General features: G+C 42.4%; 1 protein-coding gene across 2 annotated transcripts in view; it reads right to left on the bottom strand.

Annotated features, from left to right (window-relative positions):
* The window catches only part of MRPL3 (mitochondrial ribosomal protein L3), a 116557-nt gene that overhangs the window by 24541 nt on the left and 68237 nt on the right, over window positions 1-23779 (bottom strand). For both annotated transcript variants that reach the window (XR_015145347.1, XR_015145358.1), the window contains exon 10: window positions 11851-12093. The gene's annotated coding sequence lies outside the window, so the exon portion shown is untranslated. The remainder of the gene's footprint in view (window positions 1-11850; window positions 12094-23779) is intronic.

The following is a 23779-nucleotide window of genomic DNA, read 5'->3' on the forward strand; positions in this document are numbered from 1 at the left end:
AGTGTGACTAAGCACAGGCAACGCAGCACAAAATTTAAAGTAACAGGAACGCATCTAAATCTCACTCCTGGGCATATACCCAGACAAAACCATAATTCAAAAGATACATGCATGCTTATGTTCATAGCAGCACTGTTCACAATAGCCAAGATGTGGAAACAAGCTAAATGCCCATCAACGGATGAATGGATAAAGAAGATGTGAGATATATATATAAATATATATATATATATAATGGAATACTGCTGCTGCTGCTGCTAAGTCGCTCCAGTCGTGTCTGACCCTGTGCGACCCCATAGACGGCAGCCTACCAGGCTCCCCCGAACCTGGGATTCTCCAGGCAAGAACATTGGAGTGGGTTGCCATTTCCTTCTACTCAGCCATAAAATGAATGAAATAATGCCATTTGTAGCAACATGGATGGACCAAGAGATTATCCTGCTAAGTGAAGTAAGTCATAAAGACAAAGACAAATATCATGATATCGTTTATTTGTGGAACATAAAAGAATCACAATGTTCACTGATTCGTGGATGCCAAGGGGGAGGAGTGGTGGGGGAGGGAAGGATTAGGAGTTCAGGGCTAGCAGATGCAAACCAGTGTTTCTGATCCAACCAATGTTACCCCAGGATGGAGGTCAGTACTAAGGGAGGTGTGTCAGGACCAGTATTGGCTAAGTATCAGAGATCATTCTAACCTCACAAGACAAATGAGGGATTGGATTTTTCTCTTACATGAAGGATACCTGGCCATCACCATCTCTATAGTACACTTCATAATGTGACAAGGGAAATTTTCCTCTTTGTTTTTTAGTGCCTAGTCCCCATTCTCAAAGTGCCTTCAATTCTAGGACAGTTGCTGAAGTGCCAGTCATCACATCCACATTTAGAGAGAAAGTAAAGGAAGCAGGGAGAGGTAAAATATTCATCCCCTGATAGAGGTGATTTTGAAGGGCTATCTTAAAAGCATTACTAGCAGCTTTGTCAAAAAAAAGTAAACATAGAATTGCCAAATGATCAAGTAATTCCACTTCTAGGTATAGACCCAAAATAATAGAAAGAGGGATCTGAACACAGGCTTCCCTGGTGGCTCAAAGGTTAAAGTGTCTGCCTGCAATGTGGGAGATCTGGGTTTGATCCTTGGGTCAGGAAGATCTCCTGAAGAAGGAAATGGCAACCCACTCCAGTATTCTTGCCTGGAGAATCCCATGGATGGAGGAGCCTGGTGGGCTACAGTCCACAGGGTCACAAAGAGTTGGACACGACTGAGTGACTTCACTTCACTTCTTTATTCATAATAGAATTGTTCACAATAAATAAAAGGTAGAAACAATCCAAGCATATATGGACAGATGAATCAATGCAAAAAATGTGGTATATACACATGGTATGTATAACCTTCCTTCATGGATCTCAGCCTTGTCATGGAGAAGGGGCTTGTGTAACTCAGTGAAGTTGTGCAGGGTCACCTAAGATAGACAGGTCATAGTGAAGAGTTCTGACAAATTGTGGTCTCTTGGAAATGGAGATGGCAACCCCCTCCAGTATTCTTGTAAGAACTCCACAAACAGTATGAAAAGGCAAAAAGATATGACACCAGAAGATGAGCACCTCCAGCTTTGCAGCCAAGACGGAAAAGGTTTATACTATCAACAAAAATAAGACCTAGAGCTGACTGTGGCTCAGATCATAAGCTCCTTATTACAAAATTTGAGCTTAAATTGAATAAAGTAGGGAAAACCACTAGGCCATTCAGGTACAACCTAAATCAAATTCCTTATGATGTTACAGTGGAGGTGATGAATAGATTCAAGGGATTAGATCTGGTAGACAGACAGCCTAAAGAACTATGGACAGAAGTTTGTAACATTGTACAAGAGGCAATGACCAAAACCATCCCAAAGGAAAGGAAATGCAAGAAGGCAAAGTGGTTGTCTGAGAAGGCTTTACAAATAACTGAGGAAAGGAGAGAAGTGAAAGGCAAGGGAGAAAGGGAAAGATATATCCAACCAAACACAGATCTCCAGAGAATAGCAAGGAGAGATAAGGAGACCTTCATAAATTAACAATGCAAAGGAATAGAGGAAATCAACAGAACGGGAAAGACTAGAGATCTTTCAAGAAAATTGGAGATATCAAGGGAATATTTCACAAAAGGATGGGCATGATAAAAGAAATAGTAAGGACCTAACAGAAGCAGAAAGGATTAAGAAGAGGTGACAAGAATACACAGAACTGTACAAAAAAGATCTTCAGGACCCAGATAATCACGATGGTAAAATCACTCACCTAGAGCCAGACATCCTGGAATGTGAAGTCAAGTGGACCTTGGGAAAGTGGACCTTAGGAAGAATTACAATGAACAAAGCTAGTGGAGGTGATGGAATTTCAGCTGAACTATATCAAATCCTAAAAGATGATGCTGTGAAAGTGCTGCACACAATATGTCAGCAAATTTGGAAACTCAGCAGTGATCACAGGACTGGAAAAGGTCAGTTTTCATTCCAATCCCAAAGAAAGGCAATGACAATGAATGTTCCAACTACCACACAATTGTGCTCATTCCATATGCTAAAAATGTTTTGCTCAGAATCCTTCAAGCTAGGCCTCAGCAGCATGTGACTGAGAAATTTCAAATGTACAAGCTGGATTTTGAAGAGGCAGAGAAACCAGAAGTCAAAAAGCCAACACTCATTGGATCATAGAGAATACAAGGGAATTCCAGAAAAACATCTACTTCTACTTCATTGACTACACTGAAGCCTTTGAGTGTGTGGATCACACACACACACACACACACACACACACACACACAAACAAAAAAACCTGTGGAAAATTCTTAAAGAGATGGAAATACCAGATCACCTTACCTGCCTCCTGAGAAACCCGTATGCAAGACAAGAAGCAACAGTTAGAACTGGAAATGAAACAATGGACTGGTTAAAAATCAGGAAAGGAGTACATCAAGGCTATATATTGCCACCTTCCTTATTGAACATATTCAGAGTACATCCTATCACTTCATGGCAAATAGATGGGGAAACAATGGGAACAGTGACAGACTTTATTTTTTGGAGGCTCCAAAATCATTGCAGATGGTGACTCCAGCCATGAAATTAAAAGATGCTTGCTCCTTGGAAGAAAAGCTATGACAAATCTAGACAGCATATTAAAAAGCAGAGACATTACTTTACTAACAAAGGTCCGTCTAGTCAAATTACGGTTTTTCCAGTAGTCATGTATGGATGTGAGAGTTGGACCATAAAGAAGGCTGAAGGCCAAAGCATAGGTGCTTTTGAATTGTGGTGTTGGAGAAGACTCTTGAGAATCCTTTGGACTGCAAGGAGATCAAACCAGTCAATCTTACTGGAAATCAGTCCTGACTAATCATTGGAAGGACTGATGCTGAAGCTGAAACTCCAGTACTTTGGCCACCTAATGCAAAGAACTGACTCGTTGGGAAAGACCCTTATGATGGGAAAGATTGAAGGCAGGAGGAGAAGAGCATGACAGAGGATGAGATTGTTGGATGACATCACCAACTCGATGGACATAAGTTTGCACAAACTCTGGGAATTCGTGAAGGACAGGGAAGCCTGGCATGCTGCAGTCCATGAGGCTGCAAAGAGTCGGACACGACTAAGCAACTGAACTGAACTGAGAGTACATCATGTGAAGTGCTTGGCAGGGTGAACAAGCTGTATTCAAGATTGCCAGGAGAAATATCAACAACCTCAGATATGCAGATGATACCACCCTAATGGCAGAAAGTGAAGAGGAACCAAAGAGCCTCTTGATAAAGGTGAAAGAGAGTGAAAAAGCTGGCTTAAAATTCAGTGTTCAAGAAACTAAGATCGTGGTATTCAGTCCCATCATTTCATGGCAAATAGAAGGGGAAAATGTGGAAATAGTGACAGAATTTATTTCCTTGGGCTCCAAAATCATTGCTGCCATGAAATTAAAAGATGCTTGCTCTTTGCAAGGAAAGCTGTTGCAAACCTAGACAGCATATTCAAAAGCAGGGACATCACTTTGCCAACAAAGGTCCATATTGTCAAAGCTATGGTTTTTCCAGTTGTCATGTATGAATGTGAGAGCTGGACCATAAAGAAGGCTTAGCCCACAGAATTGATGTTTTTGAACTGCAGTGCTGGAGAAGACTTGAGAGTCCCTTGGACTGCAAGGAGATCAAACCAGTCAATGCTAAGGGAAATCAACCTGAATATTCATTGGAAGGACTGATGCTGAAGCTGAAGCTCCAGCACTTCAGCCACCTGGTATGAAGAGCCATCTCACTGGAAAGACCACGATGCTTGGAAAGATTGAAAGCAGGAGAAGGGAGAATGAGGATGGCATCACCAACTCAATGGACATGGGTTTGAGCAAACTTCGAGAGATAGTGAAGGATATGGAAGTCCGGTGTGCTATAGTCCATGAGGTCTCAAAGTGTCAGACATGACTTAGAGACTGAACAACAACATTGCATATAGTTCCCTATATGTACAACTTTCCTGGTGGCTCAGATGGTAAAGAGTTCATCTGCAATGCAGGAGACCTGAGTTCGATCCCTGGGTCAGGCAGATTACCTGGAGAAGGAAATGGCAACCCACTCCAGTTTTCTTGCTTGGGAAATCCCATGGACAAAGGAGTCTGGTAGGTTACAGCCCATGGAGTCGCAAAGAGTCAGACATGATTGAGTGACTAACATATTCATTCACATGTACTACAGGAACTTGCTGTTTATCCATCCTATATATAGTAGTTCGCATCTGCTACCTCCAAACTTGCAAGCTTTCCAGCCCCCACCCTGGTCTACTTTCCCTGTCTGTGATTCCATTTCATAAATAAGTTCATTTGTGTCATATTTTAGATTCTACATATGAGTGATATCACATGGTACTTTGTCTGACCTACTTCACTTAGTATCATAATCCCTAGGTCCATCCATGCTGCTGCAAATAGCACTATTTCATTTTTTATGGCTGAATAATATTCCATTGTACATATGTACCATATCTTCTTTGTCCATTCATCTGTCAATGGACATTTAGGCAGTTTCTGTGTCCTGGCTATTGTAAAGAGTGCTGTTATGAACATAAGGATACATGTATCTTTCAAATTAGAATTTTCACCAGATATATGCCCAGGAGTGGGACATATTTTTAGTTTTTTTCTTTTTTTCTTTTTTTAAGGAAAACCATTTTAAAAAAGGTGTGTAATTGAATCTTGCTATTCGTGGTCCTGATGTTCCATAAAGCTGCCATGGACACTGGATTCATGAACCTGGAACCACCCCCCACCCTCCACCCACCGCTGGTGGAAGTACAGGATTAGAGTCCTTGGCTTCTAGTCATAGTGCTTTTGTCAATCAATTGATACATACTTTGTTTACTGTGTGTTTCTGTTTAAAGACACCTTTTAATATATTTGGTTGGTTTGTAAGGGTTGAACTCATGCCTAACAGCACTAGAAATTATTCTGGGATGAAGCTCACCTAGCACGTGCCTTTTCTCTGTAAGCTTCATTACCGCCTTCTGCATTTGGGATCCTAGACAGCACTTCAGCACTAGGCTCAGAAAATAGCAAAACCACCAACACACAGTGCAAACATGTACACGTATAGTACTAAGTAGATGCCACAAAGACCCTTGTTTACAGGACAGACTGAAGTAAGGAGGTGTGTCACTTTGTGTGACCTCAGCTGGGAACATGTGGCAGAGTCTCAAGGTTTTCACTCCTTCCTGTGTGTCTGTAAATGACCATAGGGCTATGAGTATGGATTGTCAGGTTACAGAGGAAGTTTGGTGTGTAGGCGAATTCACAAATCCATGAACAATGAGAATCAACTGTATAAAGTCCGTGTTTTCACTTTTGCCACTTGGATTTAACATTACTAATGAACACCATTTATCCAAATTGAGCTTAATTTTGCTTTGGCAGTCTATACCAGCTTTCAATCTCCTTCTCATTGTCCCTTTTCCCTACAGTGTCTGTGATTAGACTGCAGGTGAGTGTTGCAAAAGATGACGTGGGCTACAAGGAACATAAAAACAGGGAGAGGTGACAGGTAACTGTCTCAGAGTGAGTGGTCAGGTGCAAGCCCTCAGAATTTGAGAATCTAGTCCTCTCTGATTATAGTTTTCTAAAATCAAAGAACAATGCTGTGAAAGAGGGAAATACTCTGGAATTCCATCAGTGGATAGGTGCATTAGAGAGATGGGTGTGTGATTTTTTCCCCCTTCTATTCCCTATTTTACAAATTTTCTGTAAGATGCTTATACATTTTAATCTTGAAAAGTAACTATTAAGAGAAAGAAGCATTGGTTTAAGAGATCTGAGATTCCTTTTGGGCAAGCATAGCTCACAATCCCCCAAAGGGATTATTTTTTGCCATTCACACTAGCCTGGGAAGGGGTAGTCTGAAAAGCTAGAAACATTTTTATTCATTGAAAGTTTTTGGTTCCTTAGCTCCTGCTGGACAACACTGCGTTTAGGTGAACTAAGGAAAGAAGGCAGTTTTCTGCAAACAGTTTCAGCCACTGGTGCTTCCAGCTTATTTTAAACCAACAGCCCTCATTAGCATGAGCTTATCCTGTGCCTTCCTCTCCTACCACGGAGCTCTTCATTTTCCAAACTGAACACTGGGAGTTTGCATGGGCCATGACATTTCAAGAAAGGTCACCTCCCTGAAGGCATTCCCTTAAACTTTTTCTATTCCAAAAATGTTTTCCACCTCCCACCCCCCCCCACCCCCGCCCCAAAAGAAGCTGATTTGTAGCTGAGAGCTTGTGGTTCATCTGAAGTAATAGACTTTCTGCCTCTTGTTGGGTAGAAACCCTCATTGCCTAGGGAGAGGTCAAGAACAGAACAAACACTTCTGCTGGAATCCCTGTGCTGCTCTGCACACATTTCTTTGTCTTTTTGTGTCTGATGCCCATTCTCTGCTCCAGACAGGCTGCTCCCCAGCTTGCTGACAGAGTTGGGGCTGCCTCTAGAGGAAGCCACAGCTGAGGCAGGAGATGGGGAGGTGGGACCTCCCTGCACTGGTTTCCTAGGGTGGCTGTGACAAACCATCACAATCTCGGTGGCTCAGAGAGCAATATATTCTCTCCAGTTAGGGGGCAGAAGCTTATATTAAGCTGTCAGCCTGCTGGGCTTCCTCTGGGGCCTCCAGGTGAGAATCCTTTCCTGCCTCTTCCAACCTCTGGGGGCTGTGGGTCTTCCTTGTTGTGTGGCTGCACTCCTGTAATCCCTCCCTCCATCCTCACTCTGCTTCTCTTCTGCCTGTCTTCTCTCTGCCTCCTTCCTGGGAGGACACATGGGATTGCATTTAGGGTTCACTCCCATTATCCAGAACAATCTCCCCATCTCAAAATCCTCAACTTCATCACTTCTCAAAGTTCTGCTTTGCCAGATAAGGTAACTTTCACAGCTTCCAAGGATTAGAACAGATATATCTTTGGGGGCCCATTTTCAGTCTACCACACTCTATAAGAAAGAATGCCTTCCTACTTCCATATATGGGCATTACCACTAGATGCTTTATGACTGTGGCTTGAGCAGAAATTTTTTTTTTATTAACACTGGGGTGCCTTTGGGAAAAAGGCCGGTGATTGTGGAGTTTGAAAGAAGAAGCCTCTAGAGTGGCCCAAATTAAAAGAAGAGATATTCTAAGTCCCAGATGAGCTGGGGGTAGAGGATGGCACATGGGATGAGGCAAAGGGCTCTTGGATTGAATGGCCTCATCTGATGTTGATGGCCAGAGGACCACAGCCCAGGAGAGAGCACTAAGCCAGCTCCCAGATGTTAAGTGCAACTTTTCTCTTTTTCACCTTACACAATCGACCAGGCACGAAGGGCAAGAAAACCCCATCTTTCATTACATTGGCTCTGTTGGTGTAACATCCAGGAGAAACAAAAAAGGCAGGGTTACCAAATTCCCCATCTCCCAGCAGCAGGCATACAATGCTTTTTGAAGACTAATTAAAATTTCATGTCAAAATCATTTAAATGCAAGAGCACTAAACATAGTTGAATTTCAGTTAGGTACACTCTAGAGACACAGCCCAGAGTCTGACCTACTTTAAAAGTGGGGTTATCTTTGGAGGGATTCTTGCATGGATGCTAAATAATTTACATTGAAATTCCATCACGTTTGCTGTGATGTTTTAAAAATGACAACAGTTTCTATTTTCATGACCTTGAATATATTGTATTTTCTTTTCCCCATGTTATAGCTGTCTTAGTAAAAGAAAAGAAAGCCTCTGGAATAAATATATGCTTCCCAAATTCATACAATTCAGGAGAAAATCAAATAATAAAATATTGATGCTGCAAGGAAGCTACCAGGGCCTGACCATCACAAGGGTGCAAGCTAGAGCAGAAGAGCAGTGGCTGACCCTGGGTAAGGCAGGTGACAAGACCCTGCCCCTCAGGCCTGAGAAAATCAGCTCTGGGGGTCAGGGGGTGGGGCACAGAAACATCCTCTATCTGGTTTCCTGCTGGATTCCCCAGAGCCAAGCATGATGTTGATGAATCATAGGTGCTCAATAAGTAAACAAAGGTACTTTTCTGAATAAATAGAGATACAAAACACATTTCTGGAAAGTCAGTGCTTTACAGGTGTTCAGTTCAGTCGCTCAGTCATGTCCGACCCTTTGCGACCCCATGGACTGCAGCACGCCAGGCCTCCCTGTCCATCACCAACTTCTGGAATTTACTCAAACTCAGGTCCATTGAGTTGGTGATGCCATCCAACCATCTCATTCTGTCATTCCTTTCTCCCGCCTTCAGTCTTTCCCAGAATCAACGTCTTCTCAAATGAGTCACTTCTTCACATCAGGTGGCCAAAGTATTGGAGTTTCAGCTTTAGCATCAGTCCTTCCAATGAACACCCAGGACTGATCTTCTTTAGGATGGACTGGTTGGATCTCCTTGCAGTCCAAGAGACTCTCAAAAGTCTTCTCCAACACCACAGTTCAAAAGCATCCATTCTTCGGCGCTCAGCTTTCTTTACAGTCCAACTCTCACATTCATACATGACTATTGGAAAAACCATAGCTTTGACTAGACGGACCTTTATGGGCAAAGTAATGTGTATGCTTTTTAATAAGCTATCTAGGTTGGTCATAGCTTTTCCTCCAAGGGGCAAGCGCCTTTTAATTTCATGGCTGCAGTCACCATCTGCAGTGATTTTGGAGCCCCCAAAAATAAAGTCTGACACTGTTTCCTCATCCGTTTGCCATGAAGTGATGGGACCAGATGCCATGATCTTTGTTTTCTGAATGTTGAGTTTTAAGCCAACTTTTCCACTCTCCACTTTCACTTTCATCAAGAGGCTTTTTAGTTCCTCTTCACTTTCTGCCATAAGGGTGATGTCATCTGCATATCTGAGGTTATTGATATTTCTCCCGGCAATCTTGATTCCAGCTTGTGCTTCTTCCAGCCCAGCGTTTCTCATGATGTACTCTGCATAGAAGTTAAATACACAGGGTGACAATATACAGCCTTGACATACTCCTTTTCCTATTTGGAACCAGTCTGTTGTTCCATGTCCTGTTCTAACTGTTGCTTCCTGACCTGCATATAGGTTTCTCAAGATGCAGGTCAGGTGGTCTAGTATTCCCAATCTCTTTCAGAATTTTCCACAGTTTATTGTGATCCACACAGTCAAAGGCTTTGGCATAGTCAATAAAGCAGAAATAGATGTTTTTCTGGAACTCTCTTGCTTTTTCCATGATCCAGCGGATGTTGGCAATTTGATGTCTGGTTCCTCTGCCTTTTCTAAAACCAGGTTGGACATCTGGAAGTTCACAGTTCACGTAGTGCTGAAGTCTGGCTTGGAGAATTTTGAGCATTACTTTACTAGCGTGTGAGATGAGTACAATTGTGCGGTAGTATGAGAATTCTTTGGCATTGCCTTTCTTTGGTATTGGAATGAAAACTGACCTTTTTTGTGGCCACTGCTGAGTTTTCCAAATTTGCTGCCATATTGAGTGAAGCACTTTCACAGCATCATCTTTTAGGATTTGAAATAGCTCAACTGGAACTCCATCATCTCCACTAGCTTTGTTCGTAGTGATGCTTTCTAAGGCCCACTTGACTTCACATTCCAGGATGTCTGGCTCTAGGTGAGTGATAACACCATCGTGATTATCTGGGTGGTGAAGATCTTTTTTGTACAGTTCTTCTGTGTATTCTTGCCACCTCTTCTTAATATCTTCTGCTTTTGTTAGGTCCATATCATTTCTGTCCTTTATCGTGCCCATCTTTGCATGAAATATTCCCTTGGTATCTCTAATTTTCTTGAAGAGATTTCTAGTCTTTCCCACTCTGTTGTTTTCCTCTATTTCTTTGTATTGATCGCTGAGGAAGGCTTTCTTCTCTCTCCTTGCTATTCTTTGGAACTCTGCATTCAGATGCTTATGTCTTTCCTTTTCTCCTTTGCTTTTTGCTTGTCTTCTTTTCACAGCTATTTGTAAGGCCTCCTTAGACAGAATTTTGCTTTTTTGCTTTCTTTTCCACAGGGATGGTCTTGATCCCTGTCTCCTGTACAATGTCACGAACCTCCACCCACAGTTCATCAGACACTCTGTCTATCAGATCTAGTCCCTTAAATCTATCTCACTTCCACTGTATAATCATAAGGGAATTGATTTAGGTCATACCTGAATGGTCTATGGTTTTCCCCACTTTCTTCAATTTAAGTCTGAATTTGGCAATAAGGAGTTCATGATCTGTGCCATAGTCAGCTCCTGGTCTTATTTTTGCTGACTGTATAGAGCTTCTCCATCTTTGGCTGCAAAGAATATAATCAATCTGATTTCAGTGTTGACCATCTGGTGATGTCCATGTGTAGAGTCTTCTCTTGTGTTGTTGGAAGAGGGTGTTTGCTATGACCAGTGCGTTCTCTTGGCAATACTCTATTAACCTTTGCCCTGCTGCATTCTGTACTCCAAGGCCAAATTTGCCTGTTACTCCAGGTGTTTCTTGACTTCCTACTTTTGCATTCCAGTGCCCTATAACGAAAAGGACATCTTTTTTGGGTGTTAGTTCTAAAAGGTCTTGTAGGTCTTCATAGAACCGTTCAACTTCAGCTTCTTCAGCATTACTGGTTGGGGCATAGACTTGGATTACTGTGATATTGAATGGTTTGCCTTGGAAACGAACAGAGATCATTCTGTCGTTTTTGAGACTGCATCCAAGTACTGCATTTCGGACTCTTTTGTTGACCATGATGGCTACTCCATTTCTTCTAGGTTTTCTTGCCCACAGTAGTAGATATAATGATCATCTGAGTTACATTCACCCATTCCAGTCCATTTTAGTTAGCTGATTCCTAGAATGTGGATGTTCACTCTTGCCATCTCCTGTTTGACTACTTCCAATTTGCCTCGATTCATGGACCTAACGTTCCAGGTTCCTATGCAATATTGCTTTTACAGCATTGAATCTTGCTTCTAAAACCAGTCACATCCACAACTGGGTATTATTTTTGTTTGGGTCCATCCCTTCATTCTTTCTGGAGTTATTTCTCCACTGATCTCCAGTGGCATAATGGGCACTTACCAACCTGGGGAATTCCTCTTTCAGTATCCTATCATTTTGCCTTTTCATACTGTTCATGGGTTCTCAAGGCAAGAATACTGAAATGGTTTGCCATTCCCTTCTCCAGCTGACCACATTCTGTCTGACCTCTCCACCATGACCTGTCCATCTTGGGTGGCCCTATACGGCAGGGCTTAGTTTCATTGAGTTAGACAAGGCTGTGGTCTGTATGATTAGATTGGCTAGTTTCCTGTGATTATGGTTTCAGTGCGCCTGCCCTCTGATGCCCTCTCCCAACACTTACCATCTTACTTGGTCGTGGGGTATCTCTTATCTTGGTTGTGGGGTATCTCTTCATGGCTGCTCCTTCAAGCTCGAGTCACCCCTCCTGACCTTGAACGTGGAGTAGGTCTTTGGCCCTCCTGTGCCCGCGCAGCCACCGCTCTTTGGACATGGGGTTGCTCTTCTCGGCCGCCGCCCCTGACCTCGGGCGTTGGGTAGCTCCTCTTGGAGGCGCTTCCTGCGCGGTCGGCCTCAGCTGACTATACTAAAATAAAACAAAAAATAAAGCTCATGTTCCAGTTTTACCAATTGCCCCAGTAATGTTCTCTCTTGAACTCTTCCCACATCTTCCCCTTCCTATACAGGAACTAGTTTAGGATCAGGTATTACATTTGGTTGTCATGTCTCTAATCACTTTTAACCTGGTATCTATACCCAGTCTTTTTTGTTTTAATGCACTTGACATGTTTTGAAAGCATTCAGTCTCTTTTTCCTTTGGGGGAATTGCCTGACATTCCTAAATGATTAAATTCAAATTAAACATTCTAGCTGGGATATGGCAGAAGTGACATTTTGTCTCAATGTATTATATCTGGTTTCACAATATTCATTTGGCCCTCAGTGGTACTATTAATTTCAATCACCTGGTAATTACTGTATAGTTAGCATTTTCCCCTTTTAACTAATAAGCAATTCATAGTGGGGGGGGGGGGGGACGGACACTTTGTTTTTCTCAATTAAATGTAAACAAAACAATACAAAACAACAAAGTTGGATATACAGATCAGTTCAGTTCAGTCACTTAGTCGTGTCCGACTCTTTGCAACCCCATGAATCGCAGCACGTCAGGCCTCCCTGTCCATCACCAACTCCCAGAGTTCACTCAGACTCACGTCCATCGAGTCGGTGATGCCATCCAGCCATCTCATCCTCTGTCGTCCCCTTCTCCTCCTGCCCCCAATCCCTCCGAGCATCAGAGTCTTTTCCAATGAGTCAACTCTTCGCATGAGGTGGCCAAAGTATTGGAGCTTGAGCTTCAGCATCAGTCCTTCCAAAGAACACCCAGGACTGATGTCCTTCAGAATGGACTCGTTGGATCTCCTTGCAGTCCAAGGGACTCTCAAGAGTCTTCTCCAACACCACAGTTCAAAAGCATCAATTCTTTGGCACTCAGCTTTTTTCACAGTCCAACTCTCACATCCATACATGACCACTGGAAAAACCATAGCCTTGACTAGAAAGACCTTTGTTGGCAAAGCAACGTCTTGCTTCTCAATATGCTATCTAGGTTGGTCATAACTTTCCTTCCAAGGAATAAGCGTCTTTTAATTTCATGGTTGCAATCACCATCTGCAGTGATTTTGGAGCTTTCCCCCCGCCCTCCCCCCAAAAAAAGGTCTGACACCATTTCTACTGTTTCCCCGTCTATTTCCCATGAAGTGACGGGACCAGATGCCATGATCTTCGTTTTCTGAATGTTGAGTTTTAAGCCAACTTTTTCACTCTCCTCCTTCACCTTCATGAAGAGGCTTTTTAGTTCCTCTTCACTTTCTGCCATAAGGGTGGTATTATCTGCATATCTGAGGTTATTGATATTTCTCCCGGCAATCTTGATTCCAGCTTGTGCTTCTTCCAGCCCAGCGTTTCTCATGATGTACTCTGCCTATAACAGTAGGACCTTGATATTTATCCATTCTATACATAACAGTTTGCATCTGTTAACTCCTAACTCCCAATTCATCTCCCAGCCACCCTAACAACCACAAGTCTGTTCTATATGTCTGTGAGTCTGTTTTTATTTTGACGATAAGTTCATTTGCATCAAATTTTAGATTCCATGTACAAATGATATCCTATGGTATTTGTCTTCCTCTGTTTGACTTGAAAAGCGAAAGTCGCTCAGTCGTGTCTGACTCTTTGTGACCCCGTTGACTGTACATACAATCCATGGAACTCTCCAGGCCAGAACACTGGAGTGGGTAGCCTTTCCCTTCTCCAGGGGATCGTCCCAACCCAGGGATCGAGCCCAGGTCTCCCACACTGCATGCAGATTCTTTACCAGCTGAGCCACAAGGGAAGCCCAAGAATACTCAGGTGGGTAGTCTATCCCTTCTTCAGTGGATCTTCCCGACCGAGGAATCAAACTGAGATCTCCTACATTGCAGGCAGATTCTTTACCAACTGAGCTATCAGGGAAGCTTATTTCACTTAATATGATAATCTCCAGGCCCATCCATGTTGTTGCCTAAGGTACCAGTTACTCTTGTCTTTAATAGAGGAGATTTTGAGCACATGTAACTTGGTACAGTCTTCCTGAGGGGGAATTTGATATTCCACATCTTTGATTCAGTCATTTCCCTTTCAGTAATTTACTTAAGAACAATTAATGATGTCCACAAAGGTTCAGCTATAAGGATGCCCATCATAGGACTATTTCCAACTGAAAAAACAAAAGCCCTCAAACCTTAGGACACTGAAAGATGAATTATCTACTGATAAAATACTATGAAACAGCATTCACAGTATAATCTTATATATTACACAAATGTACACATATATAGGCACAGAAGTTCTAGAAGATGTTAACAGTCTTAGTAATGCTACACGGTGGGATCATGAAGTGTTTTTTTTCCTTTAAAAATTTTTTGTAATAAAAAATTTTATACTACAGTCTATTTTTTAAATATAGTTACCCCTTTTATTTTGTGTCCTCTTACGTGGTCAAACAGGAGATGGCAAGAGTGAACATCAACATCTTAGGAATCAGTAAACTAAAATGGATGGGAATGGGTGAATTTAATTCAGATGACCATTATATCTACTACTGTGGGCAAGAATCCCTTGAAGAAATGGAGTAGCCCTAATAGTCAACAAAAGAGTCCAAAATGCAGTAGTTGGATGCAACCTCAAAAACGACAGAATGATCTGTTTCTTTCCAAGGCAAATCATTCAAAATCACAGTAATCCAAGTCAATGCCCAAACAACTGATGCTGAAGAAATTGAAGTTGACTGAATCTATGAAGACCTATAACACCTTCTAGAACTAACACCAAAAAAAGATGTTCTTTTCATCATAGTGGATTGGAATGCAAAAGTACGAAGTCAAGAGATAACAGGCAAGTTTGGCCTTGGAGTACAAAATGAAGCAGGACAAAGTCTAACAGTTTTGTCAAATGAGCACGCTGGTCATAACAAACATCCTTTTCCAACAACCCAAGAGACGACTCTACACATGGACATCAATAGATGCTCAATACCAAAATCAGATTAATTATGTTCTTTGCATCCAAAGATGGACAAGCTCTATATTGTCTGTTAAAACAGTCTGAAACTGATCGTGAGCACCTTGTTACAAAAATCAGGCTTAAATCGAAGATAGTAGGGAAAACCACTAGGCTATTCAGTTATGACTAAATCAAATCACTTATGATTATACAGTGGAGGTGATGCACAGATTCAAGGTATTGGATTTGGTAGACAGAGTGCCTGAAAAACTATGGACAGAGGTTCATAACATTGTACACGAGTCAGTGACCAAAATCATCTCAAAGAAAAATAAATGCAAAATGGCAAAGTAATTGTCTGAGGAGGCTTTCCAGATAGCTGAGGAAAGAAGAGAAGCAAAAGGTACGGGAGAAAAGGAAAGATATGTCCATCTGAATGCAGAGTTCCAGAGAATAGCAAGGAGAGATAAACAAGTCATCTGAAGTGAACAATGCAAAGAAATAGAGGAAAACAACAGAATAGGAAAGACTAGTGATCTCTTCAAGAAAATTGGAGATATCAAGGGAGTATTTCATGCAAGGATGGGCACAATAAAGGACAGAAATGATAAGGACTTAACAGAAGTGGAAGAAATTAAGAAGAGGTGGCAAGAATACACAGAAGAACTATATAAAAAGATCTTCATGACCCAGATAACCACGATGGTGTGATCACTCACCTAGAGCCAGACATCCTGAAATGTGAAGTCAAATGGACCTTAGTAAAAATTACTATGAATAAAGCTAATGGAGATGATAGAATCCTAGCTGAGCTATTTAAAATCCTAAAAGTTGATGCGGTTAAAGTGCTGCAGTCAATATGTCAGCAAATTTGGAAAATTCAAAAGTGGCCACAGAACTGGAAAAGGTTAGTTTTCATTTCAATCCCAAAGAAGGGCAATGTCAATGAATGTTCCAACTACTGTACAATTGTGTTATTTTCACATGCTAGCAAGGTTATGTTCAGAATCCTTCAAGCTAGGCTTCAGTAGTATGTGAACCAAGAACTTCTTATGTACAAGCTGGATTTAGAAAAGGCAGAGGAACCAGAGATCAAATTGCCAACATTTGTTGGATCATAGAGAAAGCAAGGGAATTCCAGAAAAGCATCTACTTCTGCTTCATGGACTATCTAAACACTTTGACTGTGTGTATCACAACAAACTGTGAAAAATTTTTTCTTAAAGGGATGGAAATACTAGATCACCTTACCTGTCTCCTAAGAAACCTATATGCAGATCAAGAAGCAACAGTTAGAACTAGACATGGAACAATTGACTGGTTCAAAGTTGGGAAAGGAGTATGACAAGACTGGATATTGTCACCCTGCTTATTTCACTTCTATGGAGAGTACATCATGTGAAATGCTGGGCTGAATGAATCACAAGCTGGAATCAAGATTGCAAGGAAAAATATCAATAACCTCAGATATATAGATGATACCAATCTAATGGCAGAAAGTGAAGAGGAACTAAAGAGCCTCTTGATGAAGATGAAAGAGGAAAGTGAAAAAGCTGGCTTAAAACTCAGAAAAAACTAAGATCATGGCATCCAGTCCCATTACTTCATGACAAATAGAAGGATAAAAAGTGGAAGCAGTGTCAAATTTTATTTTCTTGGGCTCCAAAATCACTGTGGACTGTGACTGCAACCATGAAATTAAAAGACACTTGTTCTTTGGAGGGAAAGCTATGACAGACCTGCCGCTGCTGCTGCTAAGTCACTTCAGTCGTGTCGGACTCTGTGCGACCCCATAGATGGCAGCCCACCAGGCTCCCCCATCCCTGAGATTCTCCAGGCAAGAGTACTGGAGTGGGTTGCCATTTCCTTCTCCAATGCATGAAAGTGAAAAGTGAAAGTGAAGTCGCTCAGTCGTGTCCGACTCTTAGCGACCCCATGGACTGCAGCCTACCAGGCTCCTCTGCCCATGGGATTTTCCAGGCAAGAGTACTGGAGTGGGGTGCCATTGCCTTCTCCGATGACAGACCTAGACAATGTATTAAAAAGCAGCAGCATTACTTTGCTGACAAAGGTCTGTGTAGTCAAAAAGGTTTTTTTCAGTAATCATGTATGGATGTGGGAGTTGGACCATACAGAAGGCTGGGCACTGAAAAATTGATGCTTTTGAATTGTGGTGCTGGAGAAGACTCTTGAGAGTCCCTTGGAATGTAAGGAGATCCAATCAATTAATCTTAAAGGAAATCATCCTTGAATATTCATTGGAAGGACTGATGTTGAAACTAAAGCACCAATACTTTGGTCACCAAAAGGGAAGAGTCGACTCATTAGAAAAGATGCTGATGCTGGGAAAAATTGAGGGCAAGAGGAGAAGGAAGCGACAGAAGATGTGATGGTTGGATGACATCACTGACTCAAAGGACATGAATTTGAGCCAACTCCTGGAGATAGTTAAGGACAGGGAAGCCTGACAAAGAGTCAGACAGGACTGAGTGACTGAATAACAACAACAAAATCCAACTGGATGATTGACCTACATTGATTTTTTTCCTAATTTTTATTTATTCAGTCAGTGGGTTCTTTGGACTTCTCTCTAATTTCAATGAGAATAAGAAATACCTGTATCTCAAGGTAGAATCAACACACCAGGAGCTTAGGAGGTAACAAAGAAGACCACTCCCCTCACCATTGTCAGACAAATACTTACACACAGAGACAAGCAGAAAAGAAATGATGGACCTTCCCTGGTGGTCCAGTGGTTAAGAGTCTGTCCGCCAATGCAGAGGACATGGGTTCTATCCCTATTCTGGGAGGATCCCATATGCTGAGGGTCAACTAAGCCCATGCACCACAACTCCTGAAACCCACACTCTCTAGAACCTGTGCTCTGCAATGAGAGAAGCCACCACAATGAGAAATCTTCATACCGCAACTAGAGAGTAACTGCTGTTTGCTGCAACTAGGGAAACCCTGCTTGCAACAATGAAGCCTCAGGGCAGCCATAAATAAATATTTTGTAAAAAAAGGAAATGGTGGGGGGACTTCCCTGGTGGCCTAGTGGTTAACAATAAACCTTCAGTATAAGGGACATGGGTTCCATTCCTGGTTGGGGAACTATGATCCCACATGTCTCAGGACAACTAAGCATGAGCACTGCAACTAAGACCTGAAGCAGTCAAAAATAAAATAAAGAAAGAAAGGTTAAAAAGAAAATTGTAGGATCCATGCCGGGAGTGTCAAGGTCCTTTTAGGACACTTTTCTGACTGATAGTGAAATAGAAGGGTCACTAGATGATTCCTCAAAGTTGGCCTGATTTTGACCTTCTGTGCCTCATAATTATGTCAACCTAACTTATTCCATAAATCAGATCAGATCAGATCAGATCAGTTCAGTCGCTCAGTCGTGTCCGACTCTTTGCGACCCCATGAATCACAGCATGCCAGGCCTCCCTGTCCATCACCAACTCCCGGAGTTCACTCAGACTCATGTCCATCGAGTCAGTGATGCCATCCAGCCATCTCATCCTCTGTCATCCCCTTCTCCTCCTGCCCCCAATCCCTCCCAGCATCAGACTCTTTTCCAATGAGTCAACTCTTCGCATGAGGGGGCCAAAGTACTGGAGTTTCAGCTTTAGCATCATTCCTTCCAAAGAAATCCCAGGGCTGATCTCCTTCAGAATGGACTGGTTGGATCTCCTTGCAGTCCAAGGGACTCTCAAGAGTCTTCTCCAACACCACAGTTCAAAAGCATCAATTCTTTGGCGCTCAGCCTTCTTCACAGTCCAACTCTCACATCCATACATGACCACCGGGAAAACCATAGCCTTGACTAGACGAACCTTTGTTGGCAAAGTAATGTCTCTGCTTTTGAATATGCTATCTAGGTTGGTCATAACTTTTCTTCCAAGGAGTAAGCGTCTTTTAATTTCATGGCTGCAGTCACCATCGACAGTGATTTTGGAGCCCAGAAAAATAAAGTCTGACACTGTTTCCACTGTTTCCCCATCTATTTCCCATGAAGTGATGGGACCGAATGCCATGATCTTCATTTTCTGAATGTTGAGCTTTAAGCCAACTTTTTCACTCTCCACTTTCACTTTCATCAAGAAGCTTTTGAGTTCCTCTTCACTTTCTGCCATAAGGGTGATGTCATCTGCATATCTGAGGTTATTGATATTTCTCCTGGCAATCTTGATTCCAGCTTGTGTTTCTTCCAGTCCAGCGTTTCTAGGATTGACTAATCCATACATTCTTCATAGGCCACCCAGCCATGAAAAGGCACAGAGGCCAAGAGCGCCTATCTGTCCTGCCCAGTGTCCTACCCTCCTCATTAGATGGAGAGAAAATTGGGATGACACTCTTAAAAAGCTGCAAGTGTTCTCTATTCAATGAGATTTTGAATCAATGCTCATTTTTAAAGAAGTTGGTTCAGCAGTTTTAGCTGGTATGACCACTGGTATTCTGGAACTTCAGGGTTTTACAAAGTTTTACTACCTGAAGCTATTTTGCAGGTCTAATCAATATCTGTTAGTCAGGCTTAATTAAGACCTTTGCTCAGGTGAAAACAGTAATTTTGGAGTTGATCAAGAGGGTATTGTAACTATTTTGACTTGTGACATGGAGTGTTACATCACCACGTATTCACCACCATCTGCATCTGACCCCTCAGATGCATATTCAGCCCTCTCGCTCTTTGAAGATGGGAAGCTCAGGTAGCCCTGGCATGAAAGCTCAGTTGTAGATATGAGTGGTGTCAACCAGAGCTACAGTCTAGTGGTAGGTGATCCCACACTCAAGGCCTTCTTCCAACACTCGCTCCCACACAGTTCTCATCAGGCCTGGCTCTTGTGAACCAGTCTTTCCACTCTCTTCCCATTTCAAGTGATGGGAGAAGAGGTGAGAAGTGGTAAATTTAAGAGACATGACACCCACCTTTTCTTCTGCAGACTTAGGAGAAACCTCCTTCCAGGAAAGTTGTTTAAACTATGTCAATAGGTGTGGCCAGGGGACAGGGACTCCCTCTCTCCACAGCTGAAGAGAAGGCTTTTCCACCAGAATGATTACAAAGCTGGGGCCCTGCCCAGAATGCAGGACCAGGAGTCCCCAGGGGAGAGGCCTTCGGCTCTCAGCCCAGTGTGGCCATTCACTGGATATTTGATTTGGAGATGGCACATCGTCTCTGAGTCACAAATCCTCATCTATAAGTAGAGGTGGTAACAACGGACTCGCAGGGTGGTTGAGGATTAAATGAGAGGCTGTGTGAAAAACACCTGACATTGGTGAGTTCCGTAACTGCCATGTGGTTATTACCTTTAAGTCTGAGGGAGAGAAGCCCTGATGAGGCCTGAGAGAGGGACTCACTAATCAGTCAGTCAGTTTCATCCCACCCAAAACCTTCCACTTCCACATCTATTCCAATTTGCATCCAAAGAAACTTAAGTTCATAAAGTTCTCTGTTTCCATTTTTCCTCTCAGTAGTTTTTCCTGAACCTCTGATACTTGCTGCAAGTGCAGGACAAGTGAAAATACAATTGCAAATATTACAAAAACAGTAACAAAACTTTGAAAACTTCAGATGAGCTAAAATTGAGCTTGTTTCACTCATGACCTTACCATGGAGATACTGAAGCAACATATTTCTAAGGCAACTTGCTGCTGCTGCTAAGTCGCTTCAGTAGTGTCCGACTCTGTGCGACCCCATAGATGGCAGCCCACCAGGCTCCCCCGTCCCTGAGATTCTCCAGGCAAGAACATGGAGTGGGTTGCCATTTCCTTCTCCAAAGGCAACTTAGAGCAATTTTTAATACATGTTTGCATATGAGGCTAAGTCACAGCTCATAATAGAGGAACCCAAATGTGTCAGTTTTTTAGGGAGATCTGACTAAAAGAGTCAGGAGTCAGGAGATAATCCTGACTCTCAGGTTGTCACAGGAAAGTCAGGGGCCCGATTTTGGTATAAGGTCTGTCACCACTTGTTTGCTGAGACCTGACCTCGTCCCAGGCCCTTCATTCCTCAGTGATCAAACAGGCTGATTACATCTTATTTATTTTTTGGCTGTGAGGCATGTGAGAGCTTAGTTTCCTGGCCAGTGACTGACCCCTTGTTCCCTGCAGTGGAAGCACAGAGTCTTAACCACTGGACCCCTGGGGAAGTCCCAGGCTGACTACATCTAACATGTGTATAGTTTTAAGCATTTTCCTGGGGGGCACTCTCACAAGGACATAAAAGCACTTTATAATATAAAGTAGTACTGTGTACATACACATGTTACTATTACTACATTTTATTCTTTTATTAAAAACGATTTATTTATTTGCCTGCACTGGGTCTTCCTTGTGGCACACTGGATCTTTAGTTGCAGTGTGGACTCTAGTTCTCTGACCAGGGGTCAAACCCGGTTCCTCTGCATTGGGAGAATGGAATCTTAGCCACTGGACCACCAGGTAAGTCCCTATTATTACATTTTAATAAAATTTTCTCCAACATGACTTGCTCTAGGGAGGTTCCCCAATAACTGGCAGAGGTGTCCTACATGACTTGCCTCTCTGTGCATCGTGCTAGGGCTTCTGAATCTCCACTGTGCATTGTATTACCTAAGACAAGAAACACTGGCATCTGGCAACCAGCCCCAGAGATTCTGAGGACACTGGGCTAGGGTTTTAGAAGCTCCCGGTGTGGTTCTAAGGTGCAGCCAACATTGACAAGCACTGTGTCAGGCATTTGTGTTTGACATAGTTTGGATGAACCTCATCATAAAAACGCATCTTGATGGCTCCTGGGGACCAGATCCTTGAACCTCTCTTTTTGTGAGAAATGGTATTTAAAAACTATGTATTTATTTATTTGGCTGCATAGGGTTTCATTGCATCACACAGGCTCTCTAGCTGTGGCGCAGGGGCTTAGCTGCCCCATAATATGTGGGATCTTAGCTCCCTGATCAGGGATCGAACCTGTGTCCTTGGCACTGGAAGGTGGATTCTTAATCACTGAATGACCAGGGAAGTCCTAGGAAGTGGCATTTAACAAAGAACTTTGGTTCATTAAATCACAGTATTATTCCCATGGTAAGGGCATCCTTATGGTTAGTGACTAGAGAAAAGGAACCATGTACACAGGGCGGAGATGCTGCTTGTTCTAGTTTTACAGTTAGACAGTCTACAGTTTTTATAGATCTTTTCCTTATTACTTCCTTTTCATCAGTTGTCCTTTGCCAACTTTCTCTGCTTTGACTCATGTTTTCCTACATATCCACGTCCTCTGTGCATACTATAACTCAGTTCTCTTAAGATGACATTTTAGCGTCAGGCTGGCGGGTTATTGGCGGTTATCGGTAAAACTCTCTGTTGGAGGAGGGGAGGGGCCCCCTCCTTACAATTCCCAGTACTCCTTTATGAGGTGAAACATCACGTTCAATGTTTTTGCAATTAACAGATAAAAATGGACAGTCAACCAACAGTTCTGATGCCATCTTTGCTTCATCATCTCAACATACTATTTTAAATAAGGACATCTTTGTTGGATACCCAAGAAAATCAATTATTATTACTCATTCTGATGAGTGGATTAATACAGTCAGCCATGCATTTTTGTCGGGACTTTTGTGATGCAGTGTTTAGTTCCTTCTCAAATAAAGCAAACTCAATGCAGTGGCAGAACTTGATGGACATCTTATCCTTTTTCTTTAAAAATAACAAACTTTCTAAATGTCTTGACATATACTTGATGTTCATAAAAAATCTGTTTTAGGAGAAGCAAGATCATAACTGTCACTTTCACTCTTTCTGTCAAATGTCAAGAAAGAACAATTAGGCAACTCCCACGCCAGGCAAGTGGAATTAAAGTCATTTATTTACTTTAATGGTATTATGAGTTGCATTCATTGAGATTAATTTGGCTCATCTAACTTGAGCAGGCTACCTCATTAATCTAAAAAGAATGAAAAACAATGCATGACAGGGACTGCTGTAAGTTCTTTGAAAGCAAAATTTAAAAACAGGAAAGCAAATGATGGGGTGGAGGCTGGCAACCATGCACAACTAGGACTTTGGCTGTTTTCCAAAAGGGATGATGACACTTCTGTTGGGTCCTCTCACTTCAGGGGGCCTGGGCAGTTGCTAGAGGCGGGATGTGTATAGTGGCTGTCTTGTACCATATGCTTTGAGGGATCACTGTTGTTTTGGGGGACTCGTTCCCATTAGTCCTCAGGAGTTATGATCGGAAACTGGCAGATCTGGCTCTATAGCAGATACAGCAGTAACACTGGAAGCTGAAGGGGAACGGTCTCACATTACAGAGGAGTCAACTTCTTTCACAGAAAATCTCTGAAAGCAGGGGAAACTTCATTCATCATTAGTCAAGTAAACTCTTCTGTGAAGAACTAGTTCCTGTCCAGAAGATAGGTCGCCAACAAGTGACATGTGAGTACAAAGCTCCCAACTAAAGATGTCTCAGGGGGCTTCACAGCACAAGACCTACTTTGGTCTGAACATGTTACCTGCTTTAGGGATAGCAGTTCAGCAACACCAGTATCAGTAATGTTCCCCACCTCATCACAAAAGTGCTTCATTATGAAATAAATTATAGAAACCAGATCACCATAAGCCCATTCTCCTGCCATACTTCCTGCAAGAGTGTGGGAAGGGGACTTCCAAAGTAGTGACTTTCAGCCAAAACTCACACTTATGGGCATTAAAAATTTTTTTTTATTGAAATATAGCTGATTTACAAT

Source organism: Bos grunniens, chromosome 1 (assembly GCF_055505025.1).
Source record: "Bos grunniens cultivar Pamir isolate PY7600 chromosome 1, Bosgru_T2T1.0, whole genome shotgun sequence".
Taxonomy (NCBI): Eukaryota; Metazoa; Chordata; class Mammalia; order Artiodactyla; family Bovidae; genus Bos; species Bos grunniens.